Consider the following 25,780-nt stretch of genomic DNA (forward strand, 5'->3'; position numbering starts at 1 on the left):
CATGGTGGTTTCGAGGGAGATTATTATGTGGCCAACAGGCAACCAACCAACACTATAGCATCATTGTGTACTGTTAACTGGTAGAATAACAGGAGAGAGAAACAAGGAATGGTTGGAACAGGAGAGAGGAAGGGTTGGAACAGGAGAGAGGAGAGAGAAAGAGTTGGAACAGGAGAGAGGAGAGAGAAAGGGTTGGAACAGGGGAGTGGAAGGGTTGGAACAGGAGAGAGGAGAGAGAAAGAGTTGTAACTGGAGAGAGGAGAGAGGAATGGTTGGAACAGGAGAGAGGAAGGGTTGGAACAGGAGAGAGGAAGGGTTGGAACAGGAGAGAGGAGAGATAAAGAGTTGGAACAGGAGAGAGGAGAGAGGAAAGGTTGGAACAGGAGAGTGGAAGGGTTGGAACAGGAGAGAGGAGAGAGGAATGGTTTTGAACAGGAGAGAGAAAGAGTTGTAACAGGAGAGAGGAGAGAGGAAGGGTTTGAACAGGAGGGAGGAGAGAGGAATGGTTGAAACAGGAGAGTGGAAGGGTTGGAACAGGAAAGAGGAGAGGAAAAGGATTGGAACAGGGGAGAGGAGAGAAGAGAGAGAAAGGGTTGGAACAGGAGAGTGGAAGGGTTGGAACAGGAAAGAGGAGATGAAAAGGGTTGGAACAGGGGAGAGGAAGTGTTGGAACAGGAGAATGGAGAGAGAGAAAGGTTTGGAACAGGAGAAAGGAGAGAAGAGAGAGAAAGGGTTGGAACAGGGGAGAGGAAGGGTTTGAACAGGAAAGAAGAGAGAGGAAGGGTTGGAACAGGAGAGACTAGAGAGGAAGGGTTGGAACAGGATATAGGAAAGAGAGAAAGGGTTTGAACAGGGGAGAGGAAGGCTTGGAAAAGGAGAGAGGAGAGATAAATAGTTGGAACAGGAGAGAGGATGGGTTTGAACAGGAGAGAGGAGAGATGAAGGGTTGGAACTGGAGAGAGAAGAGAGGAAGGGTTGGAACAGGGGAGAGGAAGGCTTGGAAAAGGAGAGAGGAGAGAGAAAGGGTTGGAACAGTAGGATGCAAGAGAACGGATTGGAACAGGGAAGAGGAGAGAGGAAGGGTTGGAACTGGACAGAGGAGAGAGGAAGGGTTGGAACAGGGGAGAGGAGAGAGGAAGGGTTGGAACTGGAGAGAGGAAGGGTTAGAACAGGAGAGAGGAGGAGTGGAACGAGAGCGTTTGGAGGCAGGAGGAGAGGAGATCATTTGCGAGGGAGGTAGGGAGCAGTGGGAAAGGAGGACAAGAGAGAGGGAGGTAGAGAGGGAGGGGGAGAGGAGGACAGCTGCGGGAGAACAGGACAGCCATCCATCTTTCACCTCCTGACAGATATATAAGGGTGGACCTTAGGCCTGCTGTCATACTGTCTGATGGATGGGACCTAAGTAGAGAAAGCTGCAGAGAGACCCACACGGAAACCGTGTACATGAAAACCATGCAGAGACACGCTAGTGGCTAGGGCACAGTTACAGCACAGTGAGGTACAGTAGTAGAGACAAACCGACATGGAGATTCACGTAGAAACCTGCTTTTGTAACAGTACAATGGTTCATGTGATTGTGGACTGGTTGACTTAGTCACTTACTAATGTAATTAGGGCATTCAGCGCTCGAACACACAGTTTATAATCCCTGAATGCTGATTTGCTGACAGCCATATCAGACCATGTACCACAGGTATGACGAAACATGTATTTTTACTGCTCTAATTACATTGATAACCAGTTTATAATAGCAATAAGGCACCTCGGGGTTTTGATAGAGGGCCACTATACCACGGCTAAGGGCTGTGTCCAGGCACTCCGCGTTGTGTCGTGCTAAGAACAACCCGTGGTATATCGGTCATATACCTCACATCCTTGTGCCTTATTGCTTAATTAAACTATGACATTGTTGTTTACTCCTTTCTGAAGGGCTTGAAGGGCGTTCTTGAGCGTGCATTTTCTCTCTATAACGCGCGGTATATTTGCACGGTAGAATTAAATGGCTATAGTTCATTTTGGGACGTCTTTCCCTCATGTTCCCAATGTCTCTGTCCTTCTAACTGGTCTCAATAGAGAAAGTAAAAGGTTGTTTTGTTGTTTTAAACTCAGGAGTACACTGACACTAATAAGGCAGCTGGGATTGCGAATGGCTCTATCATAACAGGAAATAATCATGACAAACCTTGCCACCTAATTAACTTGTTTGTTTTTCTCTGGCGTTGAGTCAGTGGAAAATAACGCATGTTCAGACGACAATTAGACGCTGTGATATTACGGTATTCTTCACTTTCTTGTCAAAGGAGAGGAATTTGGTAATTGATGAAACGTATCACTGCTCGGTCTAGCAGGCTACACAACAAAACTAATCGAAGTGGCCACCCGGACTATTTACATTGAAATAAGCTAGATGAACCTGTATCCCCACATTGACTCGGAACCGGTACCCCCTGTATATAGCCTCGTTATTGTTATGTAAATGTCTTGTGTTACCTTTTGATTGATTTTGTATTTACATTTTTACTTTAGTTTATTTAACTCTATTTCTTGAACTGAATTGTTGGTTGGCTTGTCAGTAAACATTTCACGGTAAGGGACCTATTGTATTCGGCGCATGTGACAACTGAAATTTGATTTGATTTATATTGTTTTTAGACATCTTTATCTTCAATACATTTTGTCCACATTCCACCTGTATTCATCAGCTGATGACCAGGTTTCTCTCTCTTTCCTTTCTCAAATATGGATATTCCTAAACTGTCTCCTCTCACACGTTTGAACAGATGTCAACTGTCTTGACTGAGTGCCATAAGAAATCAGGGTAAGGTCACCTTACACCTTGGCCCTAGATACCGCGGGCCCATACCGTTCATATGTTCCCATGGATACTGCAGAGTTACCGTGGGCCCAGCGTAAATATGGAGTCCCGTAGTTATGTTGCACCCGACATGGTTATATGTCAGGGATGAACCCACTGCCAGCAGGTCATTAATGGAAAAATCCACTCAAAAACTATCCAGTTGAATTCGGAATTTTACATACACTTAGGTTGGAGTCATTAAATCTAATTTTTAACCACTCCACAAATGTCTTGTTAACAAACTATAGTTTTGGCAAGTCAGATAAGACATCTACTTTGTGCATGATACAAGTCATTTTTCCAATAATTGTTTATCGACAGATTATTTCACTTATAATTCACTGTAACCACAATTCCAGTGGGTCAGAAGTTTACATACACTAAGTTGACTGTGCCTTTAAACAGCTTGGAAAATTCCAGAAAATGATGTCATGGCTTTAGAAACTTCTGACAGGCTAATTGTGGACGTATTTCAAGGCCTACCTTCAAACTCAGTGCCTCTTTGCTTGACATTACAGGAAGATCAAAAGAAATCAGCCAAGACCTCTGAAAAAAAACTATAGACCTCCACAAGTTTGGTTCGTCCTTGGGAGCAATTTCCAAACGCCTGAAGGGACCACGTTCATCTGTTCAAACAGTAGTACGCAACTATAAACACCATGGGACCAAGCAGTCGTCATACCGCTCAGGAAGGAGACGCATTCTGTCTCCTAGAGATTGTTGTACTTTGGTGCGAAAGGTGCAAATCAATCCCAGAACAACAGCAAAGGACCTTGTGAAGATGCTGGAGGAAACAGGTACAAAAGTATCTATATCCACGGTAAAACGAGTCCAATATTGACATATCCTGAAAGGCCGCTCAGCAAGGAAGAAGCCACTGCTCCAAAACAGCCATAAAAAGCCAGACTACAGTTTACAACTGCACATGAGGACAAAGATTGTACTTTTTGGAGAAATGTCCTCTGGTCTGATGAAACAAAAATAGAACTGTTTGGCCATAATGACCATCGTTATGTTTGGAGGAGAAAGGGGAGGCTTGCAAGCCGAAGAACACCATCCCAACCGTGAAGCACGAGGGTGGCAGGATCATGTTGTGGGGGGTGCTTTGCTGCAGGAGGGACTGGTGCACTTCACAAAATAGATGGCATCATGAGGCTGGACAATTATGTGGATATATTGAAGCAACATCTCAAGACATCAGTCAGGAAGTTAAAGCTTGGTCACAACTGGGTCTTCCAAATGGACAATGACCCCAAGCATACTTCCAAAGTTGTGGCAAAATGGCTTAAGGACAACAAAGTCAAGGTATTGGAGTGACCATCACAAAGCCCTGACCTTAATCCTATACAAAATGTGTGGGCAGAACTGAACAAGCGTATGCGAGCAAGGAGGCCTACAAACCTGACTCAGTTACAGCAGCTCTGTCAGGAGGAATGGGCCAAAATTCACCCAACTTATTGTGGGAAGCTTGTGGAAGGCTACCTGAAACATTTGACCCAAGTTAAACAATTTAAAGGCACTGATACCAAATGCTAATTGCTAATTGAGTGTATGTAAACTTCTGACCCACTGGGAATGTGATGAAAGAAATAAAAGCTGAAATAAATAATTATCTCTACTATTACTCTGACATTTCACGTTCTTAAAATAAAGTGGTGATCCTAACTGACCTAAAACAGGGAATTTTTACTGGGATTAAATGTCAGGAATTGTGAAAAGCTGAGTTGTACTTGTCCAAGGTGTATGTAAACTTCCGACTTCAACTGTAATATGCATTTTGTTCTTTGTTATTCCACTGTCTCAAAATGTTTTGCATCAAAAACATGTTTCTTGGTACATTGTCTTTCTTCCTCTTCTCTTTTTGTCTGGGAACATTTTGTTTTTCGTCTGCTCAGGGATGGTAGCTTTGGAAGGTTCTAGGAGTACCATTTAAAGATAAATACAGACTAAATTGTTATTGCTACTATTCAATCCCTTCGTTTCTCTCTCGTTTTCTTTCTCTAATTAGATAACATTGAACCATTTGTTAACCTCCATATTCTCTCTCCCCTCTTCATGCTCGCCTGTCTACCTTTCTCTCTCTCTCTCTCCTTATCTCCTCTTCCCCCCTCTCTCTCTCTCCTTATCCCCCCCTCTCTCTCTCTCTCTCTCACTCCCCCACTCTCTCTCTCCTTATCTCCTCTTCCCCCTGTCTCCATCTCTCGGTCAATCTCCTTTTAGTCCTCTACTGGCAGTTTTTCCTTTCACTATCAGTTCAATATGTTTTCTATTTACAAGGTTAGCGCTGACGCAAATTGAAATGCATTGTGCCTACTCTCCAAATCCAATTGTATGTGTCCATCTTCCTGGTCCTAATGTAGGGTAGAGAAGCTTCATAAGGAGGCCGATGCTTTTATCAAGGGCTGCTGAAACTGTGCAGCTATTGAAATGCTACGTATCACTCCACCTCTGTCTCTAGTGAAATGCTACGTATCACTCCACCTCTGTCTCTATTGAAATGCTACGTATCACTCCACCTCTGTCTCTATTGAAATGCTACGTATCACTCCACCTCTGTCTCTATTGAAATGCTACGTATCACTCCACCTCTGTCTCTATTGAAATGCTACGTATCACTCCACCTCTGTCTCTATTGAAATGCTACGTATCACTCCACCTCTGTCTCTATTGAAATGCTCCGTATCACTCCACCTCTGTCTCTATTGAAATGCTCCGTATCACTCCACCTCTGTCTCTATTGAAATGCTACGTATCACTCCACCTCTGTCTCTATTGAAATGCTACGTATCACTCCACCTCTGTCTCTATTGAAATGTTACGTATCACTCCACCTCTGTCTCTATTGAAATGCTACGTATCACTCCACCTCTGTCTCTATTGAAATGCTACGTATCACTCCACCTCTGTCTCTATTGAAATGCTACGTATCACTCCACCTCTGTCTCTATTGAAATGCTATGTATCACTCCACCTCTGTCTCTATTGAAATGCTACGTATCACTCCACCTCTGTCTCTATGTACTTCCTTCTCTCTCGTTATTGCTCTCTCCCTCTCTCTCTTTATTTAATATCATTGCATTCTCCCTCTCTCCGCATGTATCCATCTATCTCCCTGTCTCCGCATGTATCCATCTATCGCCCTCTCTCTCCATGTATCCATCTATCTCCCTCTCTCCATGTATCCATCTATCTCCCTGTCTCCGCATGTATCCATCTATCTCCCTGTCTCCGCATGTATCCATCTATCGCCCTCTCTCTCCATGTATCCATCTATCGCCCTCTCTCTCCATGTATCCATCTATCTCCCTCTATGTATCCATCTATCTCCCTCTCCCTCTATGTATCCATCTATCTCCCTCTCTCCATGTATCCATCTATCTCCCTCTCTCCGCATGTATCCATCTATCTCCCTGTCTCCGCATGTATCCATCTATCTCCCTCTCTCTCCATGTATCCATCTATCGCCCTCTCTCTCCATGTATCCATCTATCTCCCTCTCTCTCCATGTATCCATCTATCTCCCTCTCTCTCCATGTATCCATCTATCGCCCTCTCTCTCCATGTATCCATCTATCTCCCTCTCTCTCCATGTATCCATCTATCGCCCTCTCTCTCCATGTATCCATCTATCTCCCTCTCTCTCCATGTATCCATCTATCGCCCTCTCTCTCCAGGTATCCATCTATCTCCCTGTCTCCACAGGTATCCATCTATCTCCCTCTCTCCCCATGTATCCATCTATCTCCCTCTCTCTCCATGTATCCATCTATCGCCCTCTCTCTCCATGTATCCATCTATCTTCCTCTATGTATCCATTTATCTCCCTCTCCCTCTATGTATCCATCTCCCTCTCTCCCCGTATATCCATCTATCTCCCTCTCTCACCATGTATCCATCTATATCCCTCTATGTATCCATCTATCTCCCTCTCTCCCCATGTATCCATCTATCTCCCTCTCTCCCCATGTGTCCATATATCTCCCTCTCTCTCCATGTATCCATCTATCTCCCTCTCTCTCTCCATGTATCCATCTATCTCCCTCTCTCTCCATGTATCCATCTATCTCCCTCTATGTATCCATCTATCTCCCTCTCCCTCTATGTATCCATCTCCCTCTCTCCCCATATATCCATCTATCTCCCTCTCTCTCCATGTATCCATCTATATCCCTCTATGTATCCATCTATCTCCCTCTCTCTCCATGTATCCATCTATCTCCCTCTCTCTCCATGTATCCATCTATCTCCCTCTCTCTCCATGTATCCATCTATCTCCCTCTCCCTCTATGTATCCATCTATCTCTCTCTCTCTCCATGTATCCATCTATCTCCCTCTCTCCCCATGTATCCATCTATCTCCCTCTCTCTTGGAGTATCCATCTATCTCCCTCTCTCTTTCTCTCTCTATTTCATGACATCTGCATGTGTTTCTCTATTTGAAGAAGACAACCTTTACTAAAATTAACCTAGGTTTGCCTCTACAGTAATTATTTCACAATTCCATTCTTTTTTAATATATCCACTACCGGTCAGAATTGTGGACACACCTGCTCATTCAAAGGTTTTTCTTTATTTTTACTATTTTCTACATTGTAGAATAATAGTGAAGACATCACAACTATGAAATAACACATATCATGTAGTAACCAAAAAAGTGTTAAACAAATCAAAATATATTTTATATTTGAGATTATTCAAATAGCCGCCCTTTTCCTTGATGACAGCTTTGCACACTCTTGCCATTCTCTCAACCAGCTTCATGAAGTAGTCACCTGGAATGCATTTCAATCAACAGGTGCGCCTTCTTAAAAGTTTATTTTTTTATTTTTTTTATTTATATTTTATTTTACCAGGTAAGTTGACTGAGAACACATTCCCATTTACAGCAACGACCTGGGGAATAGTTACAGGGGAGTGGAGGGGATAAATGAGCCAATTGTAAACTGGGGATTATTAGGTGACCGTGATGGTTTGAGGGCCAGATTGGGAATTTAGCCAGGACACTGGGGTTAACACCCCTACTCTTACGGTAAGTGCCATGGGATCTTTAATGACCTCAGACAGTAACGTCCCCCAATAAGGTAAGGGGGTATACAGAAGATAGCCCTGTTTGGTAAAAGACCAAGTCCATATTATAGAAAAAAACAGCTCAAATAAGCAAAGAGAATTGACAGTCCATCATTACTTTAACACATGAATGTCAGTCAATACAGAACATTTCAAGAACTTTGAAAGTTTCTTCAAGTGCAGTCACAATAACCATCAAGCGCTATGATGAAACTGGCTTTCATGAGGACCGCTACAGGAATTTAACACCCAGAGTTACCTCTGCTACAGAGGATAAGTTCATTGGAGTTACCAGCCTCAGAAATTGCAGCCCAAATAAATGCTTCACAGAGTTCAAGTAACAGACACATCTCAACATCAACTGTTCAGAGGAGACTGCGTGAATCAGGCCTTCATGGTTGAATTGCTGCAAAGAAACCACTACTAAAGGACACCAATAAGAAGATAATACTTGCTTGGGCCAAGAAACATGAGCAATGGACATTAGACCAGTTTAAATGTGTCCTTTAGTCTGGAGTCCAAATTTGAGATTTTTGGTTTCAACCACCTTGTCTTTGTGAGACGCGGTGTGTGTGAACGGATGATCTCCACATGTATTTCTCACCGTGAAGCATGGAGGAGGAGGTGTTATGGTGTGGGGGTGCTTTGCTGGTAACACTGTCTGTGATTTATTTAGAATTCATGGCACACATAACCAGCATGGCTACCACAGCATTCTGCAGCAATACGCCATTTCATCTAGTTTGCGTTTAGTGGGATTATCAATTGTTTTTCAACAGGACAATGACCCAACACACCTCCAGGCTGTGTAAGGGCTATTTGACCAAGAAGGAGTGCTGTAGTGATGGAGTGATGGAGTGCTGCATCAGATGACCTGGCCTCCACAATCACCTGACCTCAACCCAATTGCGATGGTTTGGGATGAGTTGGACCGCAGAGTGAAGGAAAAGCAGCCAAAAAGTAATCCGGATATGTGGGTAATCCTTCAAGACTGTTGGAAAAGCATTCCAGGTGAATCTGGTTGAGAGAATGCCAAGAGTGTGCAAAGCTGTCATCAAGGCAATCTCAAATACAACATTTTTTTTACTTGATTCCATATGTGTTATTTCATAGTTTTGATGTCTTTACTATTATTCTACAATGTAGAAAATATTAAATATAAAGAATAACCCTTGATTGAGTATTTGCTCTAAAACTTTTGACCAGTAGTGTATATACATATATATATATTCTTCAGCTTTAATATTGCGGATAAATTGTGGCTTATTTACATTTGTTTTTACGTCTTCACTATTATTCTATAATGTAGAAGTTATTAAAAAAATAAAGAAAAACCCTGGAATGAGGTGGTGTGTCTAAACTTCTGACTGGTGGTACTGTATATACTGTATATACTGTATATTTTGTATATATTTTCCCGTGACCCTACCACCCCTCCCCTAAATGTGTTAAAGTAATGGACAACAAATCAAAACATTCCCATTTCTTTTTGACTGATCTTAAATTGATCACTCTTTTGTTGCTGAGAATCTTCCTGCACGGCAGGAAATGTATACTTGTACAAGTGTATTTAAGGTTTTAAATGTCTTCTAAAGTTTGTAATGTCCACTTTAAAATGTCAAACTTGATTGGCCCTAACTGAAAGATGTATTAAACCCCACCAAAAATGTCCATTAGTTATAATCCACACAGTTCACATTTCCTTTTACTGCAAGATTATTTTCCTGCTGTAGCAAACTGTCTGAAATGAAGATCCTCTGTCTGTAATTACACCATACTCCCCAACATAGTGTGTCAATGTGTGGCTTCCTCATGACCAGAGATCAATGTTGATACTGATTAAGATGTCAAAATCTGCTGTCCCCCTCATCAAGAAACCCATCTCTTCCTCTCTCTCTCTCTCTTCCTCTCTCTCGCTGTCTCTCTCTATCTCTCTCTCTACCTCTCTCTCTCTTCCTCTCCCTCTCTCTCTCTCTCTCTCTTCCTCTCTCTCTCTCTCTCTCTCTACGTCTCTCTCTCTCCCTCTCTCTCTCTCTCTTCCTCTCTCTCTCTCTCTCTCTCTCTCTCTCTCTCCTCTCTCTCTCTCTCTCTCTCTCCCTCTCTCTCTCTCTTCTCTCTCTCTCTCTCTCTCTTCATCTCTCTCTCTCGCTGTCTCTCTCTCTCCCTGTCTATCTCTCTCCCTCCCTCTCTCTCTCTCTCTCTCTCTCTCTCTCTCTTCCTCTCTCTCTCTCCCCCCCTCTCTCTCTTCCTCTCTCTCTCTCTCTATCTCCCTCCCTCTCTCTCTCTTCCTCTATCTCTCTCTCTTCCTCTCTCTCTCTCCCTCCCCTCTCTCTCTTCCTCTCTCTATCTCTCTCTCTTCCTCTCTCTCTCTTCCTCTCTCTCTCTCTCTCCCTGTCTGTCTCTCTCTCTCTTCCTCTCTCTCTCTCTCTCTCTCTCTCTCTCTCTCCTGTCTGTCTCTCTCTCTCTCTCTCTCAATTCAATTCAAGGGGCTTTATTATTTATTTAAATGAACAGTAAACATTACACTCACAGAAGTTTCAAACAAATAAAGACATTTCAAATGTCATATTATGTACAGTTGGGCAAAAAAGTATTTAGTCAGCCACCAATTGTGCAAGTTCTCCCACTTAAAAAGATGAGAGAGGCCTGTAATTTTCATCATAGGTACACTTCAACTCTGACAGACAAAATTAGAAAGAAAATCCAGAAAATCACATTGTAGGATTTTTAATGAATTTATTTGCAAATAAGTATTTGGTCAATAACAAAAGTTTATCTCAATACTTTGTTATATACCCTTTGTTGGCAATGACAAAGGTCAAACGTTTTCTGTGAGTCTTCACAAGGTTTTCACACACTGTTGCTGGTATTTTGGCCCATTCCTCCATGCAGATCTCCTCTTGAGCAGTGATGTTTTGGGGCTGTTGCTGGGCAACACAGACTTTGAACTCCCTCCAACGAGTTTCTATGGGGTTGAGATCTGGAGACTAGCTAGACCACTCCAGGACCTTGTAATGCTTTTTACGAAGCCACTCCTTTGTTGCCCAGGCGGTGTGTTTGGGATCATTGTCATGCTGAAAGACCCAGCCACGTTTCATCTTCAATGCCCTTGCTGATGGAAGGAGCTTTTCACTCAAAATCTCACGATACATGGCCCCATTCATTCTTTCCTTTACACGGATCAGTCGTACTGGTCCCTTTGCAGAAAAACAGCCCCAAAGCGTGATGTTTCCACCCCCATGCTTCACAGTAGGTATGGTGTTCTTTGGATGCAACTCAGCATTCTTTGTCCTCCAATCACGACGAGTTGAGTTTTTACCAAAAAGTTATATTTTGGTATCATCTGACCATATGACATTCTCCCATATGACATTCTCCCAATCTTCTTCTGGATCATCCAAATGCTCTCTAGCAAACCTCAGATGGGCCTGGACATGTACTGGCTTAAGCAGGGGGACACGTCTGGCACTGCAGGATTTGAGTCCCTAGCGGCGTAGCGTGTTACTGATGGTAGGCTTGGTCCCAGCTCTCTGCAGGTCATTCACTAGGTCCCCCCATGTGGTTCTGGGATTTTTGCTCACCGTTCTTGTGATAATTTTGACCCCACGGGGTGAGATCTTGCGTGGAGCCCCAGATCGAGGGAGATTATCAGTGGTCGTGTATGTCTTCCATTTCCTAATAATTGCTCCTACAGTTGATTTCTTCAAACCAAGCTGCTTACCTATTGCAGATTCAGTCTTCCCAGCCTGGTGCAGGTCTACAATTTTTTTTTCTGGTCTCCTTTGACAGCTCTTTGGTCTTGGCCATAGTGGAGTTTGGAGTGTGACTGTTTGAGGTTGTGGACAGGTGTCTTTTATACTGATAACAAGTTCAAACAGGTGCCAATAATACAGAAGTTACAGGTCTGTGAGAGCCAAAAATCTTGCCAAATACTTATTTTCCACCATAATTTGTAAATAAATTAATTAAAAATGTGATTTTCTGGATTTTTTTTCATTTTGTCTGTCACAGTTGAAGTGTACCTATGATGAAAATTACAGGCCTCTTTCATCTTCTAAGTGGGAGAACTTGCACAATTGTAACTGCGTTCTTCGTCTGTCAAAAGAGAGTCGGACCGAAAATGCAGTGTGGTGGTTACTCATGATCTTTAATGAAGGAATCGCGATACATAAAATAACTATTACAAAATACAAAACAACAAACGGAACGTGAAATCTAATTACAGCCTATCTGGTGAAACTACACAGAGACAGGAACAATCACCCACGAAATACAAAGTGAAACCCAGGCTACCTAAATACGGTTCCCAATCAGAGACAACGAGAATCACCTGACTCTGATTGAGAACCGCCTCAGGCAGCCAAACCTATGCAACACCCCTACTCAGCCGCAAATCCCAATACCAACAAAAACCCCAATACGAAATACAACATAAACCCATGTCACACCCTGGCCTGACCAACAAATAAACTAAAACACAAAAATACTAAGACCAAGGCGTGACAGAACCCCCCTCCCTAAGGTGCGGACTCCCGGACGCACCTCAAAACCATAGGGAGGGTCCGGGTGGGCGTCTGTCCATGGTGGCGGTTCCGGCTCGGGACGTGGACCCCACTCCATATATGTCATAGTTCCTCCCCTTCGCGTCCTGGGATGATCCACCCTCGCTGCCGACCATGGCCTAATAGTCCTCACCCAGAACCCCACTGAACTGAGGAGCAGCTCGTGACTGAGGGGCAGCTCGGGACTGAGGGGCAGCTCGGGACGGAGGGGCAGCTTGGGACTGAGGGGCAGCTCGGGTCTGAGGGGAAGCTCGGGACTGAGGGGAAGCTCAGGACTGAGGGGAAGCTCGGGACTGAGGGGAAGCTCGGAACTGAGGGGCAGCTCGGGACTGAGGGGCAGCTCGGGACTGAGGGGCAGCCCAGTACTGAGAGAAAGTCCAGCACTGAGAGGAAGCCCAGTACTGAGATGAAGCCCAGCCAGGCAGTTGAATCCGGCAGATCCTGGCTGACTGGCGGATCTGGAAGAGTCTGGTTGACTGGCAGATCTGGAAGAGTCTGGCTGACTGGCAGATCTGGAAGAGTCTGGCAGACTGGCAGATCTGGAAGAGTCTGGCTGACTGGCGGATCTGGAAGAGTCTGGTTGACTGGCAGATCTGGAAGAGTCTGGCTGACTGGCAGATCTGGAAGAGTCTGGCTGACTGGCGGATCTGGAAGAGTCTGGCTGACTGACGGCTCTGGCTGCTCCATGCTGACTGGCGGCTCTGGCTGCTCCACGCAGATTGACAGCTCTGGCAGCTTCTTGCAGACTGACAGCTCTGACTGTTCCATGCAGACTAACAGCTTTGGCAGCTCCTTGCCAACTGGCAGCTCCTTGCAGACTGGCAGCTCCTTGCAGACTGGCAGCTCCTTGCAGACTGGCAGCTCCCTGCAGACTGGCAGCTCCTTGCAGACTGGCAACTCCATGCAGACTGGCAACTCCTTGCAGACTGGCAGCTCCTTGCAGACTGGCAGCTCCATGCAGACTGGCAGCTCCATGCAGACTGGCAGCTCTAGCTGCTCCATGCAGACTGGCAGCTCTGGCTGCTCCATGCAGACTGGCAGCTCTGGCTGCTCCATGCAGATTGGCAGCTCAGGCTGCTCCGAACAGGCAGGAGGCTCCGGCAGCGCTGGAGAGGAGAAAGGCTCCGACAGCGCATGAGAGGCGAGGCGCACTGTAGGCCTGATGAGTGGTGCTGGCACTGGTGGTATTGGGCCGAAGACACGCACAGAAAGCCTGGTGCGGGGAGCTGCTACCGGAGGGCTGGGGTGTGGAGGTGGTACTGGATAGACCGGACCGTGCAGGCGCACTGGAGCTCTTGAGCACCGAGCCTGCCCAACCTTACCCGGTTGAATACTCTCGGTCACCCTGCCAGTGCTGCGAGGTGGAATAGCCCGCACTGGGCTATGTAGGCGAACCGGAGACACCGAGCGCAAGGCTGGTGCCATGTAAACCGGCCCAAGGAGACACACTGGGGACCAGATGCGTAGAGCCGGCTTCATGGCATTTGGCTCGACGCTCAATCTAGCCCGGCCGATACGCGGAGCTGAAATATACCGCACCGGGCTATGCACCCGCACTGGGGACACCTTGCGCACCACTGCATAACACGGTGCCTGCCCGGCAAGCACAGGGAGTTTGCGCAGAGTTTGCGCTCCAATAGCCCTCTTCGCACTGCTGAATCACTGAATCCCAGGCAGGGTCCGGCACTCTCTCTGTGTCGGCCGCCCACCTGTCTATTTCTACCCATGTCGTATACTCCAAGCCTCTGCTGTCCATAACGTCCTCCCTTCGCTGCTCCAGCTGTCTGTTCCCACGCCACTCGGTCCGTGTGTGGTGGGTGATTCATGATCTTTAATGAAGGAATCGCGATACATAAAATAACTATTACAAAATACAAAACAACAAACGGAACGTGAAATCTAATTACAGCCTATCTGGTGAAACTACACAGAGACAGGAACAATCACCCACGAAATACAAAGTGAAACCCAGGCTACCTAAATACGGTTCCCAATCAGAGACAACGAGAATCACCTGACTGATTGAGAACCGCCTCAGGCAGCCAAACCTATGCAACACCCCTACTCAGCCGCAAATCCCAATACCAACAAAAACCACAATACGAAATACAACATAAACCCATGTCACACCCTGGCCTGACCAACAAATAAACTAAAACACAAAAATACTAAGACCAAGGCGTGACAACAATTGGTGGCTGACTAAATACTTTTATATATACAGTGTTGTAAAGATGTACAAAGATGTACAAATAGTTAAATTACAATAGGGAAATAAATAAGCATAAATATGGGTTATATATACAATGGTGTTTGTTCTTCCCTGGTTGACATTGTGGCAACAGGTCACAAATCTTGCTGCAGTGATGGCATACTGTGGTATTATCAAAATCGGGTTTGTTTTCAAATTCTTTGTGGATCTGTGTAATCTGAGAGAAATATGTCTCTCTAATATGGTCATACATTGGGCAGGAGGTTAGGAAGTGCAGCTCAGTTTCCACCTCATTTTGTGGGCAGTGTGCACATAGCCTGTCTTCTCTTGAGAGCCAGGTCTGCCTATGGCGGCCTTTCTCAATAGCAAGGCAATGCTCACTGAGTCTGTACTTTGTCAAAGCTTTCCTTAAGTTTGGGTCAGTCACAGTGGTCTATTCTGCCACTGTGTACTCTCTGTTTAAGGCCAAATAGCATTCTAGTTTGATTAGTTTTTTTGTTAATTCTTTCCAATGTGTCAAGTAATTATCTTTCTCTCGCTCTCTCGCTCTCTCTCCCTCGCTGTCTCTCGCTCTCTCTCCCTCGCTATCTCTCGCTCTCGCTCCCTCGCTGTCTCTCGCTCTCTCTCTCTCGTGCTCTCTCTCTCTCTATCTATCTTGCTCTCTCGTGCTCTCTCTCTCTCTCTCGTGCTCTCTCTCCCTCTATCTCTCTCATGCTCTCTCTCGTGCTCTCTCTCTCTCGCTCTCTCTCGTGCTCTCTCTCTCTCTCTCTCTCTCGTGCTCTCTCTCCCTCTATCTCTCTCATGCTCTCTCTCTCGCTCTCTCTCTCGTGCTCTCTCTCTCACTCTCCAATGAAGCCAAACAAAGAGCTCTTCTCTCCTCCTCCCTTCCTTTGTGGTTCGCCATTACAGAGAGACAGTGACTTAATGAAGAGCAAATAGGAGAGGAGAGACGAATGAATCATCGCTGGATAACTTTCTTTTCCTGGATTATCATTCTGCCTCTGTCAACAGACACCCGGCAACCTCTGCTCTGCTCAACACTTTCCCCTTGCATCTCAAATTAAGTTATGTCCCTAATCTTACTTAGGGCGTTTGTAGTCAGCTCAACTCTACATTAGACTGAATAGAGTCGTTATTCACTTCCTTTTTACTGTGTTGTTTGCTGTTTTGTTATAGTTGTGGTTTTACCTGATGCTTAGGGGACCACGGAATCAGTAGCTCAACACCACAGAAGGTTGGTCCTTTGTAACTTTGTGTGATGAGCATCTCACTTGTAATGCCAAGGTACTGGGTTCAATTTCTGGGATCACCAATATGTAAATTGTAGGCATGCATGACTCGCTTTGGATAAATGTGTCCACTAAATGGTCTGTATTATTTATTTATTATAGATTGAAAAGGGGTGTCAGGCTACATTGTCTTAGGAATGGATTTGTTGTTGCCCAAGTGGAGGTTTACAGTTTAACAGGCTTGGAGATTCACCCTTTAAGAGGTGTGGAGGTTTACCCTTTAAGAGGTGTGGGGGTTTACAGTTTAACAGGCGTGGAGGTTTACCCTTTAACAGTTGTGGAGGTTTATACTTTAAGAGGTGTGGAGGTTTACACTTTAGGAGGTGTGGAGATTTAACGTTTAAGAAGTGTGGAGGTTTACCCTTGAATAGGTGTGGAGTTTTACAGTTTAACAGGTGTAGAGGTTTACCATTTAACAGGCATGGAGGTTGACCCTTTAACAGGTGTGGAGGTTGACCCTTTAACAGGTGTGGAGGTTTACCCTTTAACAGGTGTGGAGGTTGACCCTTTAACAGGTGTGGAGGTTTACCTTTAAGAGGCATGGAGGTTTACAGTTTAACAGGTATGGAGTTTTAGCCTTTAAAAGGTGTGGATGGAGGTTTACCCTTTAACAGGCGTGGAGTTTTACCCTTTAAAAGGTGTGGATGGAGGTTTACAGTTTAACAGGTGTGGGGGTTTACCCTTTAAGAGGTGTGGATGGAGGTTTACAGTTTAACAGGTGTGGAGGTTTACCCTTTAACAGGCGTGGAGTTTTACTGTTTAACAGGTATGGAGTTTTACCCTTTAAAAGGTGTGGATGGAGGTTTACAGTTAAACAGGTGTGGGGGTTTACCCTTTAAGAGGTGTGGATGGAGATTTTCAGTTTAACAGGTGTGGATGTTTACAGTTTAACAGGTGTGGAGGTTTACAGTTTAACAGGTGTGGAGGTTTACAGTTTAACAGGTGTAGAGGTTTACAGTTTAACAGAGGTGGAGGTTTACAGTTTAACAGGTGTGGAGGTTTACAGTTTAACAGGTGTGGAGGTTTACAGCTTAACAGGTGTGGAGGTTTACAGTTTAACAGGTGCAGAGGTTTACAGTTTAACAGGTACAAAGGTTTACAGTTTAACAGGTGTAGAGGTGGACAGTTTAACAGGTGTGGAGGTTTACAGTTTAACAGGTACAGAGGTTTACATGTTAACAGGTGTGGAGGTTTACAGTTTAACAGGTACAGAGGATTACAGTTTAACAGGTGTGGAGGTTTACAGTTTAACAGGTACAGAGGTTTACAGTTTAACAGGTACAGAGGTTTACAGTTTAACAGGTACAGAGGTTTACAGTTTAACAGGTGTAGAGGTTTACAGTTTAACAGGTGTGGAGGTTTACAGTTTAACAGGTGTGGAGGTTTACAGTTTAACAGGTACAAAGGTTTACAGTTTAACAGGTGTAGAGGTGTACAGTTTAACAGGTACAGAGGTTTACAGTTTAACAGGTGCAGAGGTTTACAGTTTAACAGGTACAAAGGTTTACAGTTTAACAGGTGTAGAGGTTTACAGTTTAACAGGTACAGAGGTTTACATGTTAACAGGTGTGGAGGTTTACAGTTTAACAGGTACAGAGGATTACAGTTTAACAGGTGTGGAGGTTTACAGTTTAACAGGTACAGAGGTTTACAGTTTAACAGGTACAGAGGTTTACAGTTTAACAGGTACAGAGGTTTACAGTTTAACAGGTACAGAGGTTTACAGTTTAACAGGTGTGGAGGTTTACAGTTTAACAGGTGTGGAGGTTTACAGTTTAACAGGTGTGGAGGTTTACAGTTTAACAGGTACAAAGGTTTACAGTTTAACAGGTGTAGAGGTGTACAGTTTAACAGGTACAGAGGTTTACAGTTTAACAGTTACAGAGGTTTACAGTTTAACAGGTACATAGGTTTACAGTTTAACAGGTGTGGAGGTTTACAGTATAACAGGTACAGCGGTTTACAGTTTAACAGGTACAGAGGTTTACAGCTTAACAGGTGTAGAGGTTTACAGCTTAACAGGTGTGGAGGTTTACAGTTTAACAGGTGCAGAGGTTTACAGTTTAACAGGTACAAAGGTTTACAGTTTAACAGGTGTAGAGGTGGACAGTTTAACAGGTGTGGAGGTTTACAGTTTAACAGGTACAGAGGTTTACATGTTAACAGGTGTGGAGGTTTACAGTTTAACAGGTACAGAGGTTTACATGTTAACAGGTGTGGAGGTTTACAGTTTAACAGTTACAGAGGTTTACAGTTTAACAGGTGTGGAGGTTTACAATTTAACAGGTGTGGAGGTTTACAGTTTAACAGGTACAAAGGTTTACAGTTTAAGAGGTACAGAGGTTTACAGTTTAACAGGTACAGAGGTTTACAGTTTAACAGGTACAGAGTTTTACAGTTTAACAGGTACAGAGGTTTACAGTTTATCAGGTACAGAGGTTTACAGTTTAACAGGTACAGAGGTTTACAGTTTAACAGGTACATAGGTTTACAGTTTAACAGGTGTGGAGGTTTACAGTTTAACAGGTGTGGAGGTTTACAGTTTAACAGGTGTGGAGGTTTACAGTTTAACAGGTGTGGAGGTTTACAGTTTAACAGGTGCAGAGGTTTACAGTTTAACAGGTGTAGAGGTTTACAGTTTAACAGGTGTGGAGGTTTACAGTTTAACAGTTACAGAGGTTTACAGTTTAACAGGTGTGGAGGTTTACAGTTTAACAGGTGTGGAGGTTTACAGTTTAACAGGTGCAGAGGTTTACAGTTTAACAGGTACAGAGGTTTACAGTTTAACAGGTACAAAGGTTTACAGTTTAACAGGTGTAGAGGTGTACAGTTTAACAGGTGTGGAGGTTTACAGTTTAACAGTTACAGATGTTTACAGTTTAACAGGTACAGAGGTTTACAGCTTAACAGGTGTGGAGGTTTACAGTTTAACAGGTGCAGAGGTTTACAGTTTAACAGGTGTGGAGGTTTACAGTTTAACAGGTGTGGAGGTTTACAGTTTAACAGGTGTGGAGGTTTACAGTTTAACAGGTGTGGAGGTTTACAGTTTAACAGTTACAGAGGTTTACAGTTTAACAGGTACAGATGTTTACAGTTTAACAGGTGTGGAGGTTTACAATTTAACAGGTACAGAGGTTTACAGTTTAACAGGTGTGGAGGTTTACAGTTTAACAGGTGTGGAGGTTTACAGTTTAACAGGTACAGAGCTTTACAGTTTAACAGGTACAGAGGTTTACAGTTTAACAGGTGTGGAGGTTTACAGTTTAACAGGTACAGAGGTTTACAGTTTAACAGGTACAAAGGTTTACAGTTTAACAGGTGTAGAGGTGTACAGTTTAACAGGTGTGGAGGTTTACAGTTTAACAGTTACAGATGTTTACAGTTTAACAGGTACAGAGGTTTACAGCTTAACAGGTGTGGAGGTTTACAGTTTAACAGGTGCAGAGGTTTACAGTTTAACAGGTGTGGAGGTTTACAGTTTAACAGGTGTGGAGGTTTACAGTTTAACAGGTGTGGAGGTTTACAGTTTAACAGGTGTGGAGGTTTACAGTTTAACAGTTACAGAGGTTTACAGTTTAACAGGTACAGAGGTTTACAGTTTAACAGGTGTGGAGGTTTACAGTTTAACATGTACAGAGGTTTACAGTTTAACAGGTGTGGAGGTTTACAGTTTAACAGGTACAGAGCTTTACAGTTTAACAGGTACAGAGCTTTACAGTTTAACAGGTGTGGAGGTTTACAGTTTAACAGGTGTGGAGGTTTACAGTTTAACAGGTGTGGAGGTTTACAGTTTAACAGTTACAGAGGTTTACAGTTTAACAGGTACAGAGGTTTACAGTTTAACAGGTGTGGAGGTTTACAGTTTAACATGTACAGAGGTTTACAGTTTAACAGGTGTGGAGGTTTACAGTTTAACAGTTACAGAGCTTTACAGTTTAACAGGTACAGAGCTTTACAGTTTAACAGGTACAGAGCTTTACAATTTAACAGGTACAGAGGTTTACAGTTTAACAGGTGTGGAGGTTTACAGTTTAACAGGTACAGAGGTTTACAGTTTAACAGGTGTATAGGTGTACAGTTTAACAGGTGTGGAGGTTTACAGTTTAACAGGTGCAGAGGTTTACAGTTTAACAGGTACAGAGGTTTACAGTTTAACAGGTACAAAGGTTTACAGTTTAACAGGTGTAGAGGTGTACAGTTTAACAGGTGTGGAGGTTTACAGTTTAACAGTTACAGATGTTTACAGTTTAACAGGTACAGAGGTTTACAGCTTAACAGGTGTGGAGGTTTACAGTTTAACAGGTGCGGAGGTTTACAGTTTAACAGGTGTGGAGGTTTACAGTTTAACAGGTGTGGAGGTTTACAGTTTAACAGGTGTGGAGGTTTACAGTTTAACAGGTGTGGAGGTTTACAGTTTAACAGTTACAGAGGTTTACAGTTTAACAGGTACAGAGGTTTACAGTTTAACAGGTGTGGAGGTTTACAGTTTAACATGTACAGAGGTTTACAGTTTAACAGGTGTGGAGGTTTACAGTTTAACAGTTACAGAGGTTTACAGTTTAACAGGTACATAGGTTTACAGTTTAACAGGTATGGAGGTTTACAGTTTAACAGGTGTGGATGTTTACAGTTTAACAGGTGTGGAGGTTTACAGTTTAACAGGTGTGGAGGTTTACAGTTTAACAGGTACAGAGCTTTACAGTTTAACAGGTACAGAGCTTTACAGTTTAACAGGTACAGAGCTTTACAATTTAACAGGTACAGAGCTTTACAGTTTAACAGGTGTGGAGGTTTACAGTTTAACAGGTGTGGAGGTTTACAGTTTAACAGGTACAGAGCTTTACAGTTTAACAGGTACAGAGCTTTACAGTTTTACATGTGTGGAGGTTTACAGTTTAACAGGTGTGGAGGTTTACAGTTTAATAGGTACAGAGGTTTACAGTTTAACAGGTGTGGAGGTTTACAGTTTAACAGGTGCAGGGGTTTACAGTTTAACAGGTACAGAGCTTTACAGTTTAACAGGTGTGGAGGTTTACAGTTTAACAGGTACAGAGGTTTACAGTTTAACAGGTGTGGAGATTTACAGTTTAACAGGTGCAGAGGTTTACAGTTTAACAGGTGTAGAGAGGAGACTGTACTGATCCTGCTGGGCATCCATTTGGCTCTCTGTCTGTCTGTCTGTCTGTGTGTCTGTCTGTCTGTCCAGAATAACCTCTTCTCTTCCATTGAGACAGATTTAATGGGCTGTTCATCCGAATCTCCCAGATTTCAATGTGTGTGTTTGTGTGTGTGTGTGTGTGTGTGTGTGTGTGTGTGTGTGTGTGTGTGTGTGTGTGTGTGTGTGTGTGTGTGTGTGTGTGTGTGTGTGTGTGTGTGTGTGTGTGTGTGTGTGTGTGTGTAATGCCTGCCTCTTCATTTATGTCTTTGGCCTATGAGGTGAAGGATGATGTCGGGGGACAGAGAAGTGTGTGTGTGTGTGTGTGTGTGTGTGTGTGTGTGTGTGTGTGTGTGTGTGTGTGTGTGTGTGTGTGTGTGTGTGTGTGTCGTGGAGAGAGAAGTAGAGTGATTTTGTGTTGTGGAGACAGGGCTAGGCAGAAGGCTAGACGTGTTTCTACTGCTGATGATGACATAGAGAAGTGAACCACAGATACATCAGACAGAATCCTCCATCCTCAAAGCCCCGAGCCTTGCCCTGGTTCAGATGTCCTTGACTGACTTATACCAGACGTACTATAACATATAGGAACATCATTATTTATTATTTCTGGCTCATAGCTTGTACTAATAATGTCAATGTCCCGGTACAGGTCAATTAAGTAATTGTTATTTTGAATATACTATATTGTACAGCATCTAAAAACAGTTCAAATGAACACCTTTAAATATATATATATAGCCTTTATTTAACTAGGCACGTCAGTTAAGAACCAATTCTTATTTTCAATGATGGCCTTCCGGGGAACACTGGGATAATTGCCTTGTTCAGGGGCCAATTGACCATTTTTACCTTGTCAGCTCGGGGATTCGATCCAGAAACCTTTCGGCTACTGGCCAAACACCTTAAAGTTCTTACAGTAGTCTTCTGTTATACTTCACCTCTTGAACACCCCTGGGAGGAAGATACTTAACCATTAGTGTAGGTACAGTAGCTTGCGAAAGTATTCACCCCCTTGGTATTTTTCCTATTTTGTAGCCTTACTACCTGGAATTATAATTTATTTTGGGGGGATTTGTATCATTTGATTTACACAACATGTCACTTTCGAGATTCAAAATATGTTTTATTGTGATTTTTCCCATTCTTCGAGGCAAAACTGCTCCAGCTCCTTCAAGTTGGATGGGTTCTACTGATGTACAGCAATCTTTAAGTCATACCACAGATTCTCAATTGGATTGAGGTCTGGGCTTTGACGAGGCCAGTCCAAGACATTTAAATGTTTCCCTTTAAACCACTTGAGCGTTGCTTTAGCAGTATGCTTAGGGTCATTGTCCTGCTGGAAGGTGAACCTCCGTCCCAGTCTCAAATCTCTGGAAGACTGAAACAGTTTTCCCTCAAGAATTTCCCTGTATTTAGTGCCATCCATCATTCCTTCAATTCTGACCAGTTTCCCAGTCCCTGCCAATGAAAAACATCCGCATGGCATGATGCTTCACTGTGGGGATGGTGTTCTCGGGGCGTTTTCCTTAATGGCCAAAAAACTAAATTTTTGTCTCATCTGACCAGAGTACCTTCTTCCATATGGTTGGGAAGTCTCCCACATGCCTTTTGGGGAAAATCCTCCGAGAGCAACTTCTCCCAACCATCCAGGAACAGTTTTGTGACAAACAATGCCTTTTCCAACATGATGGAGCACCTTGCCATAAGGCAAAAGTGATAACTAAGTGGCTCGGAGAACAAACCATTGATATTTTGGGTCCATGGCCACGAAACTCCCCAGACCTTAATCCCATTGAGAACTTGTGGTCAATCCTCTAGAGGCGGGTGCACAAACAAAAACCCACAAATTCTGACAAACTCTAAGCATTGATTATGCAAGAATGGGCTGCCATCAGTCAGGATGTGGCCCAGAAGTTAATTGACAGCATGCAGAGGTCTTGAAAAAGAAGGGTCAACACTGAAAATATTGACTCTTTGCATCAACTTCATGCAATTGTCAATAAAATAATTTGACACTTATGAAATGCTTGTAATTATACTTCAGTATTCCATAATAACATCTGACAAAAATATCTAAAGACAATGAAGCAGAAAACTTTGTGAAAATTAATATTTGTGACATTCTCAAAACTTTTTGCCACAACTGTAAATTGTATTGTACCATATTGTACTGTACTGTATTGTACTATATTGTACTGTACTGTATTGTACCATATTGTACTGTACTGTATTGTACTATATTGTACTGTACATTGTATTGTACCATATTGTACTGTACTGTATTGTACTATATTGTACTGTACTGTATTGTACCATATTGTACTGTACTGTATTGTACTATATTGTACTGTACATTGTATTGTACCATATTGTACTGTACTGTATTGTTCTATATTGTACTGTATTGTATTGTTCTGTACTGTATTCTATTGTATTGTACTGTATTGTACCGTATTGTATTGTGCTGTACTGTACTCTTTTGTATAGCATTGTACTGTATTGTATTGTGCTGTACTTACCTCTATTGTATTTTACTGTACTGTATTGTATAGTACTGTACTGTATTGTATTCTCAGTTGTTTCTGAACAGTACTAGACACACACTGGATTCATCTTAATGTTATCATACAGAGGAAATGTAGTGTTATTCATGGATGATACATTAGCTTTAGCTCAAAAGCTCATCCTCTGCGATTCACAGTGGTTATTTACAGTACTGTATGCCTATAGTGTTAACTTATGTTCTGTGTGTGGATGTGTCAGCGTTTTCTGGGCAGAATATATCCAGTCTGGCCCGTCTCTCTGTGTCTGCGGCAGGTTATGAGATATAGGGCGGCTCATCTAGACCTTGGACGTTGCTGCTGAGTTCTTCATTTCAGGCCGTTCGACGCTGTAATAAATTCACTTTATTTCCTGTTGCAGCAGGAAACCAGCTAGTTTCCCAGGTTTTGCTCACTGTAAGCAGTTCTGTGTCTCCAGCTTTAAACTCACTAGGTTGGAGTCAAGGATCATTACCTAATATAGCCTTTTGGTCAAAATGTTGCAAAATAACTATACCGAAATAATGTACAGGTATATCTATCTCTATTCCGGGAGGCAGGGTAGCCTAGTGGTTAGAGCATTGGACTAGTAACCAAAAGGTTGCAAGTTCAAATCCCTGGGCTGACAAGGTGCAAATCTGTTGTTCTGCCCTGAACAGGCAGCTAACCCACTGTTCCTAGGCCGTCATTGAAAATAAGAATTTGTTCTTAACTGACTTGGCTAGTTAAAATCAAGGTAATAATATATATATTGTCCATGGAACTATAGGCCAAAGTATTAGCTAGTTATATACCCTCAGTGGCGAACAGTGGCTTGTTGAGAGCTATCTCTTTAGCCAGTCATCATAACTATTAGCTAGTTGGCTAACAGTGGCTTGTTGAGATCTATCTCTATCTCTTTACCCAGTCATCATAACTATTAGATGGCGATCCAAAGATGACAACTCCCCACTTAGAATCCTTGGAAGAAATGCTCTGAGGATCTTCACGTGCGTTACTGTTTTATTTCCTACACTAACAATGTAATGTTCAAGTATATGTCACGATGAGTCATCGAGTGGTTCATAGAGTTATTCTCAGTCCTGTACGTCAGTTTGACATCCTGGGTTCTTTCATCGTGTTGATTGGGAGCGTATGCACTGTGTGTGTGTAGGTTTGCAATGTCCTGTTCTCATACAGGGAGTCTGCCTGCAGGCTTTTATCTGAGCTATGTTTAAGTGTCCAAAACAGATACACAGAAAGCACTTATTCGCAAACACACACACACACACACACACACTGCATCCTGCATACTGAGCAGGATCTAAGAGGCTTGCCCAGAGACGAAGGGAGAGAGAGAGAGAGAGAGAGAGAGAGAGAGAGAGAGAGAGAGAGAGAGAGAGAGAGAGAGAGAGAGAGAGAGAGGATGGGAGCTACAGGGGGATGAGGAGGTGCTCATCCCCCTTCATCTCATCACCGATGGTAAATATCCCAGCTTGCACAAATCATTCTGAGAAACGTTTCTTAGAGCTTGGTGAGAGCGTGTTTGTCCTGTGGTTATTTTGCAATCAACCTTCCCACAACTTTCTGGGAATAGTGCAGAATAGCTTAGGAACATTCTCAGCAGATTTTTAGGAACTTTACAAAACATATACACATTTACTTGGTAATGAATTACTTCAATAGAACCTTTCCTAAAAGTTCAAACATGGTTCCACTTAATTTCAATTTTACTAATGTTCTAGGAACCTCCTTCTCAAACTGATTTGACATGTTGGAATGTTCTCAAATAGTTCAGAAAATGTTAAGAAACAACGTTATTCTGTGGGAATTACAGTACTTCAGGATAATGTTGCCTGCCAGGTTTCCTCATGGTTCTATTTAAAGTAATGTTCTTACATTGTTCCGAGAACGTTAAGAGAAGCTTTCAGAAAAACCACAAGAAAACATTCACTGAATGTTTTAATTATGTTATTTTAAAACATACATTCTGTTCTCAGCATCAACAAAACTCTCACTATCCCTTACTGTGTTTAAGTGTGTTCAGGTGTGATGGCCACGCCCACTAATTGGCCACACCTGGTCTGAATGAGTGCTTGTTTCCTTTGAAATTGGG

General features: G+C 43.2%; 1 protein-coding gene across 3 annotated transcripts in view; it reads left to right on the top strand.

The window, feature by feature from the left end:
• The window catches only part of LOC135503770 (carbonic anhydrase-related protein 10-like), a 374,242-nt gene that overhangs the window by 193,859 nt on the left and 154,603 nt on the right, over positions 1–25,780 (top strand). The gene's annotated exons all lie outside the window — the stretch shown is intronic.

This window comes from Oncorhynchus masou, chromosome 18 (assembly GCF_036934945.1).
Source record: "Oncorhynchus masou masou isolate Uvic2021 chromosome 18, UVic_Omas_1.1, whole genome shotgun sequence".
Taxonomy (NCBI): domain Eukaryota; kingdom Metazoa; phylum Chordata; class Actinopteri; order Salmoniformes; family Salmonidae; genus Oncorhynchus; species Oncorhynchus masou.